We start from the raw sequence: 13,591 nt of genomic DNA, 5'->3' as shown, positions 1-13,591 counted from the left end.
AAACTTCCAGATATAAAATAAATAAATACAGGGTTTCCCTGGTGGCGCAGTGGTTAAGAATCTGCCTGCCAATGCAGGTGACATGGATTCGAGCCCTGGTCCAGGAAGAGTCCACGTGCCGCAGAGCAACTAAGCCCATGAGTTACAACTACTGAGCCTGTGCTCTAGAGCCCGTGCTCTGCAACAACTGAAGCCACAACAATGAGAAGCCTGAACCCTACAATAAAGCCCCCGCTCGCCACAACTAGAGAAAGCCAGCGTGCAGCAACGAAGACCCAACACAGCCAAACAAACAAACAAACCCACAAAACTCCACAAATAAGTAAATAAATTTTAAAAATAAATAAATACTTGGGATGTAATATATAACAAAATGACTATAATTAACGCTGCTGTATGACATATTTGAAAGTTGTTAACTAGATCCTAAGAATTCTCATTGCAGGGAAAAAACATTTTTCCATTTTTTGGTATCTGTGAGATGATGGGTGATAAATAAACTTATTGTATTTATCATTTTACAATATATGTAAGTCAAATCATTATGCTGTATACGTTAGATAGTGCTGTGTGCTCAATTACATCTCAATAAAACTGGGAAAGAAAATTTTAAAAAAATCCAACAAGGAAAACGCATTCTATTTCCTAAAATGAATTTCTTTTAGGAAGTGAATGGTCAGACTGAGAAGTTTCTCGCTGTGGTGTAACTTGAGGCCCTTATAGAATGAAGTAACTGCTGCTCTTAGAAAGCAGCCTGCATGGGAGTCCAGGCAGTCTGCCATTAATTAAGAAGGGGAGGAGGTGGCAGGGCAGAGGACAAAACCAACTCCCTAGAGCCCTGCCATGCCCCAAAAGTCAGAAGAGTAACATTTTAAGCCCAGCTCATGTGTATTAATAATCTCCCCTTTCAAGTTTCACAATACAGAAAATGGAGAGTTACACCTCTTGCCTTTGCAAGTATCCCAAGTGGATAATTTGGATTTAAAAGCTGTTACAGATCTCTTGAGAAAATGCAAACTGTTATTAATTTTGAAGGTGAAGGGAGCAAAATGAAAATGTAAAAAAAAAAAATCCAAAACCATGCAGGTCTTAAACTCATTGACATTGCCTTTTTAATGTTATAGCAAAGGCTGGAGAACAAAACTTAAAAAAGATAACACGCAAACTATTTTATCTGACCAGGACAGGGTGAAGTTAGAAGTCAATAATAGAAAGAAAATGGTAAAATTCACACATTTGTGGGAATTAAACAACACACTTATAATAACTTTAAATGGGGTATAATATGTAAAAACATTAAATCACTATATTGTACATGTGACACTAATGTAAGAGTCGACTACACTTCGATTAAAAAAGAAAACAACCTTCCCCCACAATGCACTTAAACGAACAATGGGTCAAAGAAACTTCAAGAGAGTTTTAAAGTATTGAGGCAAATGAAGAAGAAAACATAAGATACCAAAATTTATGGGATGTGGCAAAAGCAGTGACAAGAGATAAGTTTATAGCTGTAAACGCTTGCATTAAAAAAAGAATGATCTCTGGGAATTCCCTGGTGGTCCAGTGGTTCGGACTCGGCGCTTTCACTGCCGTGGACTCAGGTTCGATCCTTGGTTGGGGACCTAAGATCCTGCAATCTGCACAGTGCGGTCAAAATAAATAAATGAATAAGTAAATAAAAATTAAAAAAACAAAGATCTCAAAGAAGAAAACCTAACTTCACAACTTAGTAACTAGGAAAAGCAGAACTAAACCCAAAGCTACCAGCATGGAAAACGTAATAAATATTATTGCAGAAATAAATAAAAGACTAGGAAAGCAATGTAGAAAATGAACCAAAACAAAAGCTGGTTCTTTGAAAAGATTAACAAAATTAATAAATCTTGGGCTTCCCTGGTGGCGCAGTGGTTGAAAGTCTGCCCGCCGATGCAGGGGACACGGGTTCAAGCCCTGATCTGGGAAGACCCCACATGCCGCAGAGCAACTAAGCCCATGCACCACAACTACTGAGCTTGCACTCTAGAGCCTGCGCTCTAGAGCCCGCGAGCCACAAGTACTGAGGCCCGTGTGCCTAGAGCCTGTGCTACACAACGAGAGCCCTGCGCACCACAACGAAGAATAGCACCCCCGCTTGCCGCAAAGCCCGCACGTGCGGCAACGAAGACCCAACGCAGCCAAAACAAAAACAAAAACAAAAGCCTTTAGCTAAAGTAAGGAAAAAAGAGAAAATTACTGAATTTACTAAATCCAATTTGAAATTACTAATTACATTTCAGGAATGAAAGTACGGATATAACCACCAATTCTACAGACATTAAAAAGGACTATAAAGGACTGTGAACAATTGTACGCCAACAAATCAGTTAACCTAGAAGAAATTTTTAGAAATCGAAAATCTGAATAAACCTACAATAAGGAGATTGAATCAGTAGTCGAAAAGCTCTGTGACAAAAAAAAAAAACTTTGAACCTGATGGCCTCACTGGTGAATCCTCAATCCTCCTCCAACTTTCCCCCCAAAACTGAAGGGAACACATTGAAAACTCACTCTGGGAATTGCCTCCATACTAAAGGCAGACAAATACCTTCGGGGAAAGCTAATGGCTAACATCTCTTACGAATGCTGACGCAAACATCCTTGACGAAATACCAGCAGAACCAACAGTCCCCTTTTGCTCCGATTCTTACTCGCCTATTACTTTCTTTTAGGCTTTATTTCCTGGAACTCCTCGTCCTGGGCTGGGACCCTGGCGTCGAGGACAACCACTTACACGGAAAACGCTGGGCCGCTCCCACTCCCAGTCCAGCCAGTCGGACGCAGGCACTCCGCCAGCCGGCCCGCGTCCTGGCTTCTCTTCGCTAGCAGGAGAGGCCAGAGGCCCTGGGCCGCCACTGTTGGCCGGCCGCGGGCCAGTGAGGGGCGGCTGCCTGAGTACGTGGCCAGCGACGGCCATGAGTCTGTGGGTGGCTGCCAAGCCCTGAGGGCCTGAAATGCGGTCACTAAATAATGGAGCCCACCCCGCCCCCGACGGCTCCGTTCAACTCTCTCCCCGGTCGTCGCCGCAGGGCCGGCCGCTCAACGACCGGAGCTTCGACCAGGGCGCCTTACCCAGAGTCTGAGGCACAGAGGGACCTGATGGCGTGGAGGCGCAGGCGACTAGCCATGTCTTGGAGCACCTGCAAGATGTCCTCGTCAATCTTGGCTTCTTCCGCCATCACTCCGCTTGCCTCCCCGTCAGCCATAGCTGAGATCTCGCCCGTGTCTGAGGAGCAAATGGTGAGAAGCCTCCTCAGCTGGCCGCATGCGCGACGCCCCCTCCGCGTGACGCCCCCGCCACGTGACGCCCCCGCCACGCGACACCCCCGCCGCGCGACGCCCCCTCTGCGCTACGCTCCCTCCGCGTGACGCATCTGAGGAGCAAATGGCGCGAAGCCGCCTCAGCTGGCCGCATGCGCGACGCTCCCTCCGCGCGCCCTCCAACTCCATGGATTTTGAACAATTGTTATTCATATGTTGCACATTATTCGAATTAATTTAATTCTTTTATATCTGCCCTCGTCCTATCAATTCAAAGAGGGCTGCCTCCACGCAGGACCAGGTCTACTTTTGGGGTGATAAAAAAAATTCTGGAACTAGATGGTGTGATAGTTGCGCGACGTGGTAACTGTAGTAAAGGAGGGCCGATGCATTTACAGGCTTTAAAAGAGTTATTGATACAATAGTGCAGTTTGTTTTGCGCACTTCCTCACACTATAAAAAAAAAGCCACGCTGGAATCTTCCCCTTTGCAGCCGCCTCCTTCCAGCCCCTTAGCAGCCCAGCCCCAGGCAGTGGGGGTTGGGAGGTCTTCACAGCAGATGAGGCGGCCTGAGCGTTCTGAGGCAGTGTGGCAGTCTCAGCGCGGACCTTCTTTCTCTTTCTAGAACTTTCTGGATGGCCAGCCCCGCCTTACCGTTGAGGTGGCGTGAGCCCAATGCTAGGCTACAGCTTTTCCGGGAAGCCTGACTTGAGTGGGCTTCCATTAACTTTCAGTCTGAAAGCCCCCATCACCAAGGCCACAGTGTAGTGTCGGAGCTCATCCCTACGACCCTGAGATGCTTTTCCAATGTCCCAGTGGCACCGTCCCGCAACTCCACACCCTCACTTCAGCCACTGGGGAGTTTCTTAGTTCAAAGCTGTCGCCCTCCCGAGAGACCCCCAGCTGACCTGAAGTTGGCCGGGGGCCCACGTTCTCGCCGGGTTAAAGGCTTCGTGCATTGACAACGGCGCAACGAAACCCTGAACCTCTGTGTCCTCCTACCGCAGATATGTGAGTGAGCCTTTCCCCACGTCCTCATCACCACCCGATGTTAGTCTTTTTAATGTGTGGCATTCTGATGTATGAGAACATCTTTTTTTTTTTTTGCGGTATGTGGGCCCCTCACTGCCGTGGCCTCTCCCGTTGCGGAGCACAGGCTCCGGACACGCAGGCTCAGTGGCCCACGGGCCCAGCCACTCCACGGCATGTGGGATCCTCCTGGACTGGGGCACGAACCCGCGTCCCCTGCATCGGCAGGCGGACTCTCAACCACTGCACCACCAGGGAAGCCCGAGAACATCTTTTTTAATCATCTGATTTATGTCTGCCTGATTTCCTTGCAGTTGCACATTTTTTGTATGTTTACTGGTATTCATAGTTCATCCTTTCTGAACTGTCTGTTACTACCCTTTACTGTTTTTATGTTTGATGATTTGTTTTTAGCTTCCTAACTTGTAGGAGTTCTTTATATATTATGTTGATTAGCCTTTTATCTCTTAGAGATAATTGCAAATCTTTTTTTCTTATTCTGTTGCTCTTTAAAAATGTTAATGGAGATACTTTATTTTTAAGAAGAAGCAAGTGTTTGAACCAAAACTGAAATGTTGCTTCTTAACTTTATGCTTCCTTCACCATAAGAAGGTTTAAAGATTTTTTTAACTGTAGTACAATATGTGAATCTTTTCCTTTATGGCATTTTGGTTTGAGACTTGTTCAAAAAGGTGTTCTCCACAGAGAGATTATAAAAACATTTCCTATTGTGTCCTTCTGATACCTTTAGAGTTTCATATTTATGTTTAGTTCTCTATTCTATCAAGACTTTATTATTGTATATGATGTAAAGTAGCACTCTAACTTAGTTTTTATTCAGATAGCCAAGTATCCCAAGACCATATTTATTTTTCATTCCCAAAATTTCTTAGCTATTTTTTGCATTTTGGAATTAGCTAATCTAACATTCATAAGACATTCCCATTGGGTTTTTCACTGTTATTTCATTGAATTTATAAGTTAATATGTAGAGGGCTGACATATTTACAGTATTGAGTCTTCTTAAGAACATTGTATATAGCCATTGATAATCACATCTTATTGCCATCCTATTTTGTATTTTCTACTTAACCTGATATCTCATTTCTTTTTGTTCCTCCTTTCCTTCCCTTTTTCGGATTAATCAAGTTCCTTTTTTTCTGCCCTTGATTATTTGGATGTTATCTACCTGGCTTTTTTCTACTGGTTGCCTTGAATTTTTTTTTCACCAACATATTCTTCTGTCAGTTTTGAGTTTTATATGATATCTATAAAATTCCTCAATAGAACAAGTCATTAGCAAATTTTAACTTTCCCTATTAACTACTTTCTTTAAAAATACTTAGTTCTTTCATTTATCAGTGCTATGTATGAACATTGTTTAAAGCAGGGGTCAGCAAACTGTTTCTGTAAAGGGCCGTATAGTAAATATTTGATGCCACATGTTCTCTGTTGTAGCTGCTCAACTAGACCTTTGTTGTGGCACAAAGGTAGCCATACACTATATGTAAATGAATCAGTGTGGCTGTGTGCCAGTCACACTTTGTGGACACTGAAATTTGAATCTCATATAATTTTCACATGCCACAAAATATCCTTCTTCTTCTGATTTTTTTCAACCATTTAAACATGTAAAAACCATTCTTAGCTCACACCTGTACAAAACCAGTCCATAGTTTGCTAACCCCTGGTTCAGAGAGTTAAATGGTTCTACAAGGTTTATTACAAAAAATAGCAATCTCTACAGGACTTCCCTGGTGGTCCAGTGGCTAAGGCTCTGCACTCCCAATGCAGCGGGCCCGGGTTCGATCCTTGGTCAGGGAACTAGATCCCACATGCCGCAACTAAGAGATCGCATGCTGCAACTAAAGATCCTGCATGCTGCAACTAAAGATCCTGCATGCTGTAACTAAAACCTGGCACAGCCAAATAAATACATATTTTAAAAAAATAGCAATCTCTTGCTTCCACCCACAGTCCTCTATCCATTCCCCAGAATAAACTACATTCAGCCCTTTTAGCTGTTTCTTTTGGCATTTACCTCTAGTTCTGTAAATAAATTGTTTATAGTGCTGTTTCTTTATTTTTTAGATTTTGGGAATTATTGATTGACTTCTCAGAGTAAAAGATGATGATGTAGCTCTTTCACCACCCCCATCCTTCCAGTATAGTATACAATAATCTGCATTAGATTTTTCTTTGGTGTTCACGTTATCCAGTCTATGGCAACTCTGATGACTTTTCCTTTCTCTCCTGATGTTTTGTTTTCCTTAGAGTTAACACTTGTCTCTCCCCACTCCGTGTTGCTTGTTCTCTACTACTTATTATAGGTCAGCACTTCCCCAAACTGGCTATATCTCCTCTCCAGCTGCTGAAAGATGTCCTGAATATTTCATTCACTTGGAGCACTCTCTCCTGGAGCCTTTTGTCTTGCCCTCCAGGCCCACTGCCCAGCTGCCAGCCTGGGTCCCCTTCCATCATCCTGGAGATTGCACTTGCCTTTCTTTTAGCTTGGGGCCCCAGTTTCATAAATCTCATCTCTACCTCTGTCTTAGGTTCCTCTCTGGTTTTGGTGGCATGTCTTCTCTAGTAGCTTCCAGAAAAAGAATGCAGAGGAAGTAAACTATTTGAGTTCTTTCATGTTAGAAAACGCCTTTAACCTAAAAATTGACAGTTTGGTTATAAAATTCTAGGTGAGAAAATAGTTTTTAACCCAAATTTGGAAGGCATTACTTCACTGTTTTCTAATTCTTAGTGCGTCACTGAAAAGGCTGAAGACATTCTGGCTTCTGATTCTTTGAATGTGACCTTTTTTTTTTTCTCTCTGACAGTTATTCTCTTGGCATATTGAAGATATCATTCAACTCTTCTGGATTTCATTGATGCCTTAGAGAAGGCAGCTTTTAGTCTAAAAGTCATGGTTTTAAAGGTAATCAGCTTTTACAATCTTGCTGCTTCTAAGATCTGTGTCTAGGTGTGGATCTATTTCCGTTTTATCCTGTTTGGGATATCTTGGGCTTCTTCTTTTTTTTAATTAATTAATTTATTTATTTTTTGCTGCATTGGGACTTCATTGCTGTGCATGGGCTTTCTCTTGTTGCAGCAAGCAGGGGCTACTCTTTGTTGCAGTATGCGGGCTTCTCACTGCGGTGGCTTCCCTTGTTGTGGAGCATGGGCTCTAGGCACGCAGGCCTCAGTAGTTGTGGCACACAGGCTTATTTGCTCCGCAGCGTGTGGGATCTTCCCAAACCAGGGATCGAACCCATGTCCCCTGCATTGGCAGGAGGATTCTTAACCACTGCACCACCAGGGGAGTCCCTTGGGCTTCTTGAATTTGTGGATTTATGTCTGTCATCAGTTCTGGAAAATTCTTAGTGACTATCTCTTTTTTTTTTTTTTTTTTTTTTTTTTGCTGTACGCGGGCCTCTCACTGCTGTGGCCTCTCCCGTTGCGGAGCACAGGCTCCGGACACACAGGCTCCGCGGCCATGGCTCGCGGGCCCAGCCGCTCCGTGGCATGTGGGATCTTCCGGGATCGGGGCACGAACCCGTGTCCCCTGCATCGGCAGGCGGACTCCCAACCACTGCGCCACCAGGGAAGCCCCTTAGTGACTATCTCTTAAAACCTTGCTGTTACCTTAGTCTGTCTTCCTGTGGCATGACAGTTAGATTTTTTGTTAGACTTTCTCATTCTATCTTCTGTGTCTCCTATTTTTCAAGTTTTTCAAATTTTATATTTCTTTGTGCCTCTGTGCTGCATTCTGGATGCTTTCTTCAGCTCTGTTTTACAATTTACTAATTCTCCAGCCATTTCTTACCTTCTTATCTTATCAAGAGATGGATTAAAACCATCTCTTGAACATTTAAAAACTTTTAAAAATTGTGAAATCCATGCAGAGAAAGCTTTCAACAAAATTCAACACCCATTTATGATAAAAACCCTGCAGAAAGTAGGCATAGAGGGAACTTTCCTCAACATCATAAAGGCCATATATGACAAACCCACAGCCAACATCATCCTCAATGGTGAAAAACTGAAACCATTTCCACTAAGATCAGGAACAAGACAAGGTTGCCCACTCTCACCACTCTTATTCAATATAGTTTTGGAAGTTTTAGCCACAGCAATCAGAGAAGAAAAGGAAATAAAAGGAATCCAAATCGGAAAAGAAGAAGTAAAGCTGTCACTGTTTGCAGATGACATGATACTATACATAGAGAATCCTAAAGATGCTACCAGAAAACTACTAGAGGTAATCAATGAATTTGGTAAAGTAGCAGGATACAAAATTAATGCACAGAAATCTCTGGCATTCCTATACACTAACGATGAAAAATCTGAAAGAGAAATTAACAAAACACTCCCATTTACCACTGCAACAAAAAGAATAAAATATCTAGGAATAAACCTACCTAAGGAGACAAAAGACCTGTATGCAGAAAATTATAAGACACTGATGAAAGAAATTAAAGATGATACAAATAGATGGAGAGATATACCATGTTCTTGGATTGGAAGAATCAACATTGTGAAAATGACTCTACTACCCAAAGCAATCTACAGATTCAATGCAATCCCTATTAAACTACCACTGGCATTTTTCACAGAACTAGAACAAAAAATTTCACAATTTGTATGGAAACACAAAAGACCCCGAATAACCAAAGCAATCTTGAGAAAGAAAAACAGAGCTGCAGGAATCAAGGTCCCTGACTTCAGACTATACTACAAAGCTACAGTAATCAAGACAGTATGGTACTGGCACAAAAACAGAAATATAGATCAATGGAACAGTATAGAAAGCCCAGAGATAAACTCACACACATAAGGTCACCTTATCTTTGATAAAGGAGGCAAGAATATGCAGTGGAGAAAAGACAGCGTCTTCAATAAGTGGTGCTGGGAAAACTGGACAGGTACATGTAATAGTATGAAATTAGAACACTCCCTAACACCATACACAAAAATAAACTCAAAATGGATTAAAGGCCTAAATGTAAGGCCAGACACTATCAAAGTCTTAGAGGAAAACATAGGCAGAACACTCTATGACATAAATCACAGCAAGGTCCTTTTTGACCCACCTCCTAGAGAAATGGAAATAAAAACAAAAATAAACAAATGGGACCTAATGAAACGTAAAAGCTTTTGCACAGCAAAGGAAACCATAAACAAGACGAAAAGAGAACCCTCAGAATGGGAGAAAATATTTGCAAATGAAGAAACTGACAAAGGATTAATCTCCAAAATTTACAAGCAGCTCATGCAACTCAATATGAAAAAAACAAAAAACCCAATCCAAAAATGGGCAGAAGACCTAAATAGACATTTCTCCAAAGAAGATATACAGATTGCCAACAAACACATGAAAGAATGCTCATCGTCATTAATCATTAGAGAAATGCAAATCAAAACTATGAGATATCATCTCACATCAGTCAGAATGGCCATCATCAAAAAATCTACAAACATTAAATGCTGGAGAGGGTGTGGAGAAAAGGGAACCCTCTTGCATTGTTGGTGGGAATGTAAACTGATACAGCCACTATGGAGAACATTTTGGAGGTTCCTTAAAAAACTAAAAATAGAACTACCATACAACCCAGCAATCCCACTACTGGGCATACACCCTGAGAAAACCATAATTCAGAAAGAGTCATTTACCAAAATGTTCATTGCAGCTCTATTTACCATACCCGGGACATGGAAGCAACCTAAGTGTCCATCAACAGATGAATGGATAAAGAAGATGTGGCACATATATACAATGGACTATTACTCCGCCATAAAAAGAAAGGAAATTGAGTTATTTGTAGTGAGGTGGATGGACCTAGAGTCTGTCATACAGAGTGAAGTAAGTCAGAAAGAGAAAAACAAATACCGTATGCTAATACATATATATAGAATCTAAGAAAAAAAAAGAAAAATGGTCATGAAGAACCTAGGGGCAAGATGGGAATGAAGACACAGACCAACTAGAGAATGGACTTGAGGATATGGGGAGGGGGACTAGTAAGCTGGGACAAAGTGAGAGAGTGGCATGGACATATATACACTGCCAAACGTAAAATAGATAGCTAGTGGGAAGCAGCCGCATAGCACAGGGAGATCAGCTCAGTGGTTTGTGACCACCTAGAGGGGTGGGATATGGAGGGTGGGAGGGAGGGAGACACAAGAGGGAAGAGATATGGGTATGTATAACTGATTCACTTTGTTATAAAGCAGAAACTAACACACCATTGTAAAGCAATTATACTCCAATAAAGATGTTAAAAAAATTGTGAAATCCGGCATATGCATATAAAGGTGCAGAAAACATCAATTTTTAGTTTAGGAAGTAATGATAATGTAAACACACATTTAGCTGCTATTCAGATCAAGTACACTAGCTTCCTCATGTCTCCCCAATCACCATCCCCTTCTCCCACTCTAGTGGGAACCACTATCGATATTTATGCTACTGAAGCCCGTGCTTTTCTTTCTTTTTTTAAAATTAATTAATTTATTTATTTTTGGCTGTGTTGGGTCTTCATCACTGCGAGTGGGCTTTCTCTAGTTGCGGCAAGTGGGGACTGCTCTTCGTTGCAGTGCACAGCCTTCTCATTGTGGTGGCTTCTCTTGTTGCAGAGCATGGGCTCTAGGCACACAGGCTTCAGTACTTGTGGCACACAGGCTCAGTAGTTGTGGCTTGTGGGCTCTAGAGTGCAGGCTCAGTAGTTGTGGCACACGGGCTTAGTTGCTCTGTGGCACGTGGGATCTTCCCAGACCAGGGCTCGAACCTGTGTCCCCTGCATTGGCAGGCAGATTCTTAACCACTGTGCCACCAGGGAAGTCCCCATGCTTTTCTTTACAGCTTTACTTCCTGTGTATGCATCCCTAAACAACATCATTTCATTTTGCCTGCTTTTGAACTTTATATGAGTAGAACCATATATAGTATGGATTCTTCTGTGTTTGGCTTCTTTTGTTCAACATTATGCTTGTTCATTCATGTTTTCAAGGCTGTAGTTTATTTTTATTGTTGTATAGCAGTAAACTGTTGAATATATTACAGTTCACTTACACATTCTATGATGATAGGCCAGGTGGGTTGTTTCTAGCAGTTGGTTATTGAGAGTAGTATTGTACCTGCCTTTCAAGGATATATCTAGGAATGCAGTTGCTGGGCCATTCAGTATGGATGTCTTCAACTTTATGATATTACCAAATGCGTTCCCAAAATATTTGTACCAATTACTCTCCCACCAGGAGTGATTGAGGGTTCCTGTTGCTCCATATCCTTTCTGAGATTTATTATAGTTTAAGTTTTGGCAATCTGCTAGGTGCATAGTGGTATCACATGTTTTTTTAAATATCAAGGAATAATTTGCATAGAATAAAATACACAGAATCAAAATATCTATTACACTATAATCACTCCTTGCTTCCCACTGGGAGAGCATTTTCAGATTGAAAACAGTAATGAAGGGCTTCCCTGGTGGCGCAGTGGTTGAGAATCCACCTGCCAATGCAAGGGACACGGGTGCGAGCCCTGGTCCAGGAAGATCCCACGTGCCGCGGAGCAACTAGGCCCGTGTACCACAACTACTGAGCCTGCACTGTAGCGCCCGTGAGCCACAGCTACTGAGCCCACGTGCCACAACTACTGAAGCTGGCGCGCCTAGAGCCCGTGCTCCACCAGAGAAGCCATGACAATGAGAAGCCCGCGCACCGCAACGAAGAGTAGCCCCTGCTCACCACAACTAGAGAAAGCACGTGTGCAGCAACAAAGACCCAACGCAGCCAAAAATAAATAAATAAGTTAATTAATTAAAAAAAACAGTCATGAAGGTGCTTTTAGTTAAAAAGTAGAAACAACAGAGGCTCCACCTGTCCTGACCTCACCTACCTCTCCTACCTCATCCTTGTCCACTCTACCGTGGTCTCCGGTGTTCCAGTGAGGCTGCTATGTCCATCTTTATTTTAGAGATGAGAAAACCGACCGTCTGAGTGGTTTATTAACTTACTCAGGGTCTCAAGAGTGGTAGAGTCAGGATTTGAACTGGGCTCTATCTCCAAGGCAGTGCTTACACCAGGTCCCCAGTGTCTCTGAGACCTGGAGGTGGAAGTCAGAACTCCTTGCCAAGTGCTCATTCCGTCCCGGGACTGCCCAGGGCTGATGGCAGGGGCGGGGATCAGTGGGGTCCCCTCTGTCCTCATTCAGAGTCCTCAGCTTGAGCCCTGGCAGGTCCAGGGATGCCCCCTGTGTTCACCCGAGGCCAGACCCTCACACCAAGGCTTTCACTGTCCCGAGACCCCCAGGGGGAATCTATGCACAACACATCAGGCCACCAAGCCCAGGGCTTCTCAGGGCTGAGATGATCCGGCGGGGGTCCCTCAGCGCTCCCTCGGTCCTCACTTTCCCGCCCAGCTGGTCTGGGCGCCTCCCTCTTCCCAACTGCCTTTGGTCCCCTGAGACCCAGGCCCTCCCCTGCCAGGACCCCTGAGAGGGAAGCGGGGGTCGCGGGTGGCACTTATACCCACAGCCCTGCCGGGGGTCTCTCAGGGCTGACAGCAGGGCCGACCTGGATGCCTTGCGGCCTCCGATTCCCCCTCACGGTTGTACCTTGACTCCTGGTGGGGCTGGGCTCCTTCCCTCTGCCGACCTGGCCCCGGCCTCCCTGACCCAGGCCCTCGCCTCCCCCTCCCAGGGGGATCAGTGCACGTCCCATCTGGACAGCATGCCGGGGGGCTCCCAGGGCTGTCGGGAGGGCTGCAGATGCACCCCCTGGGGGCCCGCAGTCCTCCTCTGGTCCTCACCTCGACTCCAGGCAGCACCTGGGCCCCTCCCTCGGCCCACCTGAGACTGTGCCCCTCAGACCGAGCCTCTGACCCCCCGAGATCCCTGAGGAGTTGGGGGCGGCGGGCGGGGATGGGCAGCCTCACAGCCCGGCCCGGGGTGCCCCAGTAGTCCCAGTACGGGTGGAGTTGCATGCTGGGGGACCCTCTTTTCTGGGCCTGCTGGACCCCTCCTTCCTCACTCAGGAGGGTCCTCCTCAACCCCTCAGAGAAAGGCTGCAGTCCCAGCACAGATGCTGGATGGGGGGCTGCCGCGCCCATGACCGTGGGGGGAGCACAGAGAACTGCACACCTTCCCCTCGGGGCTCCTCACCAGCCACCAGACTTTGGAAACCTGTTTTAAGAAAGGTTTAGTTTTAGCTGAAGAGGCCTGAGCAGTGGCAGGTGATTTAGGGGAACGCTTGGTTTGATGATTAGATCGTAT

Source organism: Mesoplodon mirus (genome assembly GCF_964341445.2).
Source record: "Mesoplodon mirus genome assembly, chromosome: X".
Lineage (NCBI taxonomy): Eukaryota > Metazoa > Chordata > Mammalia > Artiodactyla > Ziphiidae > Mesoplodon > Mesoplodon mirus.
Note: the sequence above shows the minus strand (reverse complement) of the source record.